This window comes from Mustela lutreola, chromosome X (genome assembly GCF_030435805.1).
Source record: "Mustela lutreola isolate mMusLut2 chromosome X, mMusLut2.pri, whole genome shotgun sequence".
Lineage (NCBI taxonomy): Eukaryota > Metazoa > Chordata > Mammalia > Carnivora > Mustelidae > Mustela > Mustela lutreola.
The window spans coordinates 42,264,093-42,272,046 of record NC_081308.1 but is presented as its reverse complement, the minus strand read 5'-3'; the positions used below and the strand labels follow the sequence as shown (position 1 = coordinate 42,272,046).

At 43.0% G+C, this 7,954-nt stretch overlaps 1 protein-coding gene across 4 annotated transcripts in view; it reads left to right on the top strand.

Moving 5' to 3' along the window:
- Window positions 1-6,780: 6,780 nt before the first annotated feature.
- ZNF182 (zinc finger protein 182) overlaps window positions 6,781-7,954 on the top strand; it is a 48,371-nt gene continuing 47,197 nt past the window's right edge. For all 4 annotated transcript variants that reach the window (XR_009349862.1, XR_009349863.1, XM_059157101.1 and 1 more), the window contains exons 1-2: window positions 6,781-7,098; window positions 7,466-7,629. The gene's annotated coding sequence lies outside the window, so the exon portion shown is untranslated. The remainder of the gene's footprint in view (window positions 7,099-7,465; window positions 7,630-7,954) is intronic.

The following is a 7,954-nucleotide window of genomic DNA, read 5'->3' as shown; positions in this document are numbered from 1 at the left end:
TACACTGGTAATGAACAATCTGAAAAGGAAATCAAGAAATCAATTCTATTTCTAATAGGACCCAAAAGAATAAAATACTTAGAAATAAATTTAACTAAGCAGGTGCAAGACTTGTGCACTGAAAAGTTTAAAACATCAGTAAAAGAAATGAAAGAGACTTAAATAATGGAAAGACATCCAGCGTTCATGGTTTGGAAAATTTAACATTGTGAAGATGGCAATACTTCTCAAAGCAATGTACACATTTAATGTAATCCTTATCAAAATTCCAATGGCCTTTTTTTTTTTTTTTTGCAGAAATGGAGAAGCAGATCCTAAAATTTATATGGAATTGCAAGGAGTCCCAACTAGCCAAGACATTTTTGAAAAAGAACAAAATTGGAGAACTCCCACTTCCTTATTTCAAATCTTATCACAAAGATACAGTAATTGAAACAGTGTGGTACTGGCATAAGGAGATATATATATATATATATATATATATATATATATATATATATATATAATAATCAGTGGAATAAAACTGAAAGTCCAGAAACAAACCCACCCACATACAGTCAGTCAATTGATTTCAACAAGTGTGACAAGACAGTTAGGTGGGGGAAAGAGCAGTTTCTTCAACAATGTGCGAGGACAACTGGATGTCCACATACACAAGAAGGCAGTTGGATCCTGACCAAACATCACATATAAAAATTAGCTCAAAGTGTATCAAAGACCTAACTAGAAGAACTAAAAGTATAAAATTCTTTAACAAAAATATAGTGGTCAATCTTCATGACCTTGGATTTGGCAGTAGCTTCTGAGATATGACACCAAAAGTATCAGCAATGAAGAAATGGTAGGTAAGTTGGAATTCATCAAGATTGAAAACTTCTGTATATCAAAGGACATTATCAGGAGAGTAAAAAGACAACTTAGAGAATGGAAGAAAGTATTACTAATCAGATATCTGATAATGGTTTAGTATCCAAAATATATAAAGAACTCTTACAAGTGAACAATAAAAAGACAAAAATCCATTTTGCAAAAATGGGCAAAAGTGCCTGGCTGGTTTAATCAGTGGAGCATGTGACTCTTGATTTCAGGGTCATGGGTTCAAGCCCCATGTTGGGCACGGAGCCTACTTAAAAAAAAAAAAAAAAAAAGATTTAAAAACTGGGCAAAGGATTTGAAAGGACATTTCCCCAAATGGCCCATAAACACATGAAAATATTCTTACCATCATTAGTCACCAGGGAAATGCAGATCAAAACCACAATGAGATAGCACTTCATACTTCCTGGTATGGCTGTAATAAAAACAAATAGAAAATGAAAGTGTTGGGCAGGATGTGGAGAAATTGGAACCCTCCTACATTGCTGGTAGGAATGTAAAATAGTGTAGCCATAGTGAAAAACAGTTTGGTAGTTCCTTAAGTAGTTAAACATAGAAATACCATATGGTCCAGCAAGCCTACTCCTAGATATATACACAATAAAATTGAAAACAGGTGTCCAAACAAAAATTTTTACACAAATGTTCATAGTAGCAGTATTTGCGATAGCCAGAAGGTAGACACAACCCAAATGTCTACCAACTGATGAATGGACAAACCAAATGTGGTCTATCCCTACAATAGAGTATTTAGCCATAAAGGAGAATGATTACTGATACATGACACCACATGGATATATCTTGAGGCCATTATGCTCAGTGAAGGAAGCCAGATGCAAAATACCACATAGTATATGATTCTATTTATATGAAAATCCCAAACTGGCAAATCCATAGAGACAGAAAACAGATTAGTGGGAAGCATGAACTGAAGGCACAGGGGAGAATGGGGAATGACTGCTTTATGGGTAGAGTTTCATTTCAGAGTGATAAGGTTAGTCGGTAGCTAGATAGTGGTCATGGTTGCAGACCATTGGGAATGTACTAAATGACACTGAATTGTACACTTTAAAATGGTAAAAATAATAAATTCCATGTTCTATGTATTTTATTGTGATAAAAAAGGGGTTCATTCTCTCTCCCTTTCCCTGCTATTGTGGCATGTGCAATTGATTTTGTTCTTCGTCATGTCTTCTCACAAGACCTTTAGGATCAAGTGATTCCTGGCCAAGAAACATAATCAGAATTATCTTGTCCCTCGATGGGTTTGAATAAAAACTGGTAATAAAATCAGGTATAACTCCAAGAGGAGACAATAGGGAAGAACGAAGCTAGGTGTGTAAGGAATTGCACATGAGATCACACATGTATTTATACTGTATCAAAGTCACTAGCATCTTAAACCATATCAAGCTGAAAACATCACCACTACCTGGACAGCTAGGCATGTTTAATTGGGAAAATGATTTTTCTGTTTGTTTCTGTGCTTCTGCACTAGAATGTTGTTTGTGGGACGTTTTTTAAAGGTGTTAATATGGGGTACAGTATGGGTGACTGGTGGCCACAAAGCAGAGTGAATGTGAAGTGAGTAAACAGTGGGACCCGATGGGGAAATCTGGGACACAGTGGGAGGGAATAGATTTGAATGATTGATAGAGTAGGAAGGAATGGGAGCCAGGAGGGACAAAGGTGAGCTGGAATGGAGGGGCCTGGCAGTTTCAGACTTTATAGCTGAATGAGTCCTGTTCTTCTGGAAAGCACTGATGGAGAAGAAATACCCCCACTCATTCATGTTCCAGGAAATGGAGAACCACAAAGTTCCCAGTATTAGCTCAAGCTGCCATAACAAAATAGCACAGACTGAGGAACTTAAAAATAGAATTTAGTTTCTTACAGTTCTGGAAGCTGGGAAGTCCAAGACATAGGCACCAGCTGATTTGATTCCTGGAGAGAACTCTCTTTCAGGCTTTCTGAGAACCACCTTCTCAGTGTGTCCCCACATGACCTCTTTGTTGTGTGGCAGAGGTGTCTCTTCTAAGGACATTAATCCCATCCAATCTGGGCCCCCCTGTATGATCTCATCTAACTTTAACCTCCCAAAGGTCTCATCTCCAAATATCATCATTTTGGGGGCCAGGTTTTCAATGTATGTGTTTTGAAGGGGACACAATTCAGTTCATAGCAATTCCCAATGCCTTTGCATATTCCAAGGTAAGATCTGTCTCTGTCCTTCCTGATTCAAGGATGACTTTTTTTTTTTTTAAATATGCCTCATGTTAAAAAAAAAAAATAAGTTCAAAATGGTGTCACTTAGACTGAATTCCCAAATATATTCCCAAAGACATAATCTTTTTAAAATTATTTACATTTTGTTAACATACAGTGCGATATTGGCTTCTGGAGTAGAATTCAGTGATTCATCACTTACAACACCCAGGGCTTCTCACAAGTGCCCTCTTTAATCCGCATCACCCAGCTAGCCCATCCCCCACCCATCTCCCTCAGTCAACCCTCAGTTTGTTCTCTATCATTAGGAGTCACAGCAGTTTCCCTCCCTCCTTATTTTTTTTCCTCCTTCCCCTTTGTTTATCTGTTTTCTTTCTTAAATTCCACATGTGATGAAGATCGTATGGTATTTGTCTTTTTCTGACTGACTTGTTTCACTTAGCATAATATACTCTAGCTCCATCCATGCTGTTGCAAATGGCAAGATTTCATTCTTTTTGAGGATTGAGTAATACTCCACCATATAGATACATCTATCTATATCTATGTGTGTGTGTGATATGTATATCTCACACACACACATATATATATTATACACACATACATATACCACATCTTCTTTACCATTCATCAGTTGATGGACGTTTGGTCTCTTCCCATAGTTTGGCTTTTGTTGATAATGTTGCTATAAACATTGGGGTGCATTTATCCCTTTCAATCTGCATTTTTGCATCCCCTGAAGACATAATCTAATTGCAGTTCCAACCTCCTGAAGAAGTATAGTCTTAACCAGACAGCCAGGAATTTTTCAATCCACATCAGTGAATCTGCCACTTGAGCCCTTTCCTTACCACTCCCAAAAAAGATGAGGTAATCTGTAGGATAAGACATCTTGCTTTTATTGCACTACTGGGTATTTACCCTAAAGATAAGAATGTAGTGACCCGAAGGGGCACGTGCACCTGAATGTTTATAGCAACAATGTCCACAATAGCCAAACTGTGGAAAGAACCTAGATGTCCATCAACAGATGAATAGATAAAGAAGATGTGGTATATGGAATATTATGCAGCCATCAAAAACCAAAATCGCGCCATTTGCAACGACGTGGATGGAACTAGAGGATATTAGACTAAGCGAAACAAATCAATCAGAGAAAGGCAATTATCATATGATCTCACCGATATGAGGAATTTGAGAAACAGGACAGAGGATCATAGGGGAAGGGAGGGAAAAATGAAACAAGAAGAAACTAGAGAAGGAGGCAAACCATAAGAGACTCTAAATCTCAGGAAACAAACTGAGGGTTGCTGAAGGGGAGAGGGGAGGGAGGGAGAGGTGGCTGGGTGATGGACATTGGGGAGGGTATGTGCTATGGTGAGTGCTGTGAATTGTGTAAGACTGATGAATCACAGAACTGTACCCCTGAAATAAATAATATATTATATGTTTGTTTTTTTTAAAAAAAAAGGTACCTTGCTCTTCCCCCTAGAGTGAGGCCTGAGGCCTGGCCTGAAACGATCCTTTTCTTTTGTTAATAACTTTCTTGCCCTCATCCTTTTGTACAAATGTGCCATTTTTTTTTAAGATTTTATTTATTTATTTGACAGAGAGAGATCACAGGTAGGTAGAGAGGCAGGCAGAGAGAGAGAGAGAGAGAGAGAGAGAGAGAGAAGCAGGCTCCCTGCCGAGCAGAGAGCCTGATGTGGGACTCAATCCCAGGATCCTGAGATCATGACCTGAGCCAAAGGCAGCGACTTAACCCACTGAGCCACCCAGGCGCCCCATACAAATGTGCCATTTTTTTACAACTCCTTAGTGCACCTCTCTACTTGGTGGGGGAGGGGGTGGCTTCTTGCCGATTCATGAACCATTTAACAAAACCAATTAGATTTTCAAATTTACTTGGTTAAGTTTTGTTACTTAACACTCTATAAAACCCCAGGTCCCTTTTCTTGCCTTTGAGATGTTCCTCGTTAATGGGTTTTCCCCATTGCAATAGCCTGAAAAAAAAATCATCTCCTTAATTATCATGTACATTTTGACTTTCACATGACTAAGTGGTAGAGTGTGATTAATAGGGTAGAGTTTTTAAGGTCCAGAATCTGAGCACACTGTCCTGGTTGTTCCTCCATAGGTTACTAAGGCCCAGAGGCCAGGGACCTGGGACTACAGGACTCGGACCCTGGCATCTCGACCCTCCCGCAACTTTCTGGGGGCAGATGCCTAGAAGTGGGATGGAATGTGGGCTTGGCAGATCACTGTCAGGTTCAGATTCTTATTTAGTCTCTAACTGATGAAGTTCTAGAACCTAGGTGAGGTTCGGTGGGGTGAGGTCCGGAGCCGATGACTAAGAAAGAATTCTTGAGACATCTTTGGTGCAAAATGGTGGTTTATTAAAGTACGGGGGCAGGACCCGTGGGCAGAAAGAGCTGCTGCCCCGCTATCCTGAGGAGTGGCTGATTATAAACACAGGAGCTGGGTAGGTGAGGACAAAGGGGTGTTCAGAAGGGCTATCAGGGTAAAGAAGATAGTCAGGATATTGAAGGCCTGGTTATTATCAAGCCAAGGCCATTTTCCCCTCTAATGGGGCACTAACATGAAGACAATTGGGAGTTTCCTGGTGGAATGTCACATTCCTCCTATTAGTGAGATTTAGGTTTAGAAGAAATTTAACTTTATTTACATTTCCTTCTACCTCAGCCTCCTTCAGTTTTGTTTATGGAGGGGAGTCTGATGTTAGGGCTTGAGGAACTGAGTTATGTGTCTCTGGAAATTGGGATATTGATAAGATAACTTCCTTGTTGTAAATTTCTAGAGCATTTGTAAACCAAGGGAGACTCCTGTCTTGCAGGATTGTGTTCTCTGCAAGTTAACTATTTGTTTTTCTTTTAGGGCAGCCAGGGGTGCCTGAGGAATGTCACACATATTATGGAGGGAGGGGAGCGGGTGGAAAGAGGGTGCAAGGTGCTAGCTTTTGCTTTGTCCTCAGCCAGCCTCCTGCTCCCTCATCATAACTAAGACCTCCCGGTTGTCCCAATCCTCCCAGGCTTCTGTCTTTGGCTCTCCTTGTAATTCTGTTTACGCTTGTCACTTTCTTCACCTGTCTCTTTCTGCGAGGACAGAATTTCCCCCATCTGCACTAGTGGTATCTCCCAAAGAGGACGGCTAGCTGAATCGTATCTATCAGAAGGACTGTACTCCCCGGTTCTCCACGCCCCCATCTCCCCGGTGTTATGTTCTTGCACCCCGACACTTTCTATTGCCCCAGTGGTAGAGGAAGGGATCATTCCCAGTTTGCTTCCCTTCTTCCCACTAATAGTTCCCGGGTATATCTGTAATACTCCCGGTCTCCTCACCCCCACCGCGCCGTGGTATCTTCCCACGGAGGCGGTGGTCTCGTCCTCAGCCCTACGTTGGTACAGATCAGTTCCCATCACACCCGCAACCATGCGCAAAACTCTCCCATCACTAGCCTTTGCGTCTAGGGCTTCAGTCATGGCAAGTTTTCAAAGTCCTCCCGAAATCTCATCTCTTCTGAACTTTCAGAGACACCTATCTCCGCTGTACGGAATTGGCACCTTCGAAAGATGTCTGCTCCCTGACAAACCGGTTTATTGGCGCGGCCATTTCTTTACACACACCCCGCCCCCCCCCGCCCCGCCCCGCCTTCACGCCTGGCCACCGCAGAAACAGGCACGCCGGGCGCGGCCACTGGCTCCTGGCCCCGACGGCTTCAGCGAGGGCCACTGCGCATGCGAGGGACAGAGCTGGACCCTGCCGAGGGCTGGGTAAAGGACCGAGAGAGTGGTTGTCGGAGGAACTGGTGACTGATTTGGGGAAACTCCAGGCGGAGCTCGCCAGAATCCAGGGGGAAACAGGAAGAGTAGGGGATGGAGGGCGGACGGTTGGCTCAGAGCGGCGGGGAGACAGCGCGGATCTGCGGGCGGAGCGGCACGTGCGAGTGCGGGCTCTGTAGAGACGCGAAGTCTCCAGGTGAGTACTTGGAGGGGGCCTCTGAGATGGGTCGTGAGAGTCGTTGGGGGTATGCGATGGGGGGGGGCCTCTAAGGTGAGTGATGGGGCCTGTGGAGTGGGGGTGTGGAGTGAGGGATGGGGTATCAAGGGGGTGGGATGTGTGATGGGAGGTCTCTGGCGTCAGGGATGGGGGATCTGTGGGGTGTGTCCTGGGGTCCGTGGGGTGAATAATGAGGGTATTTGGGGGTGATGGGGTTTGCTTAGAGTCAGTGATAGGTGAGGGTGAGTACTGGGAAGTCTGTGGATTCCGTGACAGAGCGGTGTTGTGGAACGATGGGGCTCTGTGGGGCAAACAGATATTCTTTTCTGTTTTGTCTTGCCTACAGCAGGGTCATTTAACGAGCTGGCGTTTATGGATTGCTAGCCTGATGATTTGGTGAACTTTCCAGTTTTCCATGCTGTTACAACTTTTTTCTTCTCTCCGCTCTCAAAAGCTTTGCTTTTCTAGGCCACTGCCACTCTCCATAAGGCAGACATGACTAATTTCCAGGTAAGTTCTTATTTGCTCTCCCCTCCCTGACTCATGTTAAAACACTTAGAAGCAAAGAAGCAGTCATGTGTAGTGGTTGAGAGCCCAGACTCTGGGGCCAAAATGTTCATAATAGCTTTGTGAACTTAAGCAGGTCTCTAACTTCTCTGTAGCTTAGTTTCCCTATTTGTAAAATGATGATGATGATACCTAAGCCTTTATGATTGCTAGTGAAGATCAATTGAGTTAATATTAAGTGTTTAGGGGGCGCGTGGGTGCCTCAGTTGGTTAAGTGTCTGCCTTCAGCTCAGGTCATAATCTCAAGATCCTAGGATCCAGCCCTGCC